The sequence below is a fragment of the Hydra vulgaris genome, chromosome 01, assembly GCF_038396675.1.
Source record: "Hydra vulgaris chromosome 01, alternate assembly HydraT2T_AEP".
Classification (NCBI taxonomy): Eukaryota; Metazoa; Cnidaria; class Hydrozoa; order Anthoathecata; family Hydridae; genus Hydra; species Hydra vulgaris.
The window spans coordinates 67695001-67696214 of NC_088920.1; positions in this window are offsets into that span (position 1 = coordinate 67695001).

The following is a 1214-nucleotide window of genomic DNA, read 5'->3' on the forward strand; positions in this document are numbered from 1 at the left end:
TGATATTCAACATTTTAGTATTTGATCAAACTATCCATGTAACTGATAAGAATGTTAACTTATTTACCTAGTTAAGCGTTGCATTTATTTATCTTTAAACACTGTTTATACTTATTTACTTTTTAATCCCTCTACTTCTTACTTTCATAACTTTCTACGCTTTTTATATACTATTATACTACTAAAATACTATTTTATATACTATTATACTACTAAAATACTATTTTAACTAATCGTCAAAACTTATAGGAAGTACTATATCATTAATAGACTTGCAAATAAGCAATTAGCTTATTTAGAACAATTGTGGTACCAAATATATTTTTTATTCAGAACAGTGCAGGAAATACTAACTAAAAAGAGCAAATAATAATAGCTATAAAAGAGTATCAACGGAGCTATAAGATAACAATAAAAGCAACGAAATAATATCAATGGAGAGCCATTCATATAGAAGGTGGTGCATAATCTGAAGTTTAGAATAAAATTTAAAAAAATGTTATCGTTTTTGATGTAAAATTTTATAAGGAATACATTTTTGAAACTATTTTTATAATATTTATGACATTAATAGTGATTTAGGGGGCTTTTTAGAAGAATTTTTGGACTTAGCAACGTCCTTAGCAACCATCTTCTTACCTACTCTGCCAAGACATTATGGAAAACTATACTACAAGTTTAAGACAAAGATAAACCTTTAAGCTGCTTGTCAAGTAAAAGTTATTAGTCATACTTTTTAAGCACAATTTCGTTTGCCAGAAGTTTTAAAATCCGCAATGCATACTATGTTAATATGTGATTATAACACTTTTTTAGGAACATAGTTTCAATTAAAATGTTATATTGAATAATATGCCAAGAACTTGTTCTAGAACAAAAAAGAGATCGTTTGCTTGCAATCGGGGTACACACATATAGAAGACCCAACAAGTTAGCATCTGATTCTTAACCTTTAACTAGTTACTCAAGTTCAGGAAAATCAAAATTCGACTCTAATTTCGGTACACTAAGATGATTACAACATAATTAATTATGGTTTACTAAACTCTTTAATAAAAGAATAAGCTTGATGCTCAGATTGTGGAAGTTATGTTAATCTTGACAATAATGAAGTTAAGCGACAAGGATTTTGTTTAGAACTACAATTATTATGTACTTCAGATTCTTGTCAATGGCGAAAAAACTTTTAAGACGTCCAAGAGCATCACTTTTAT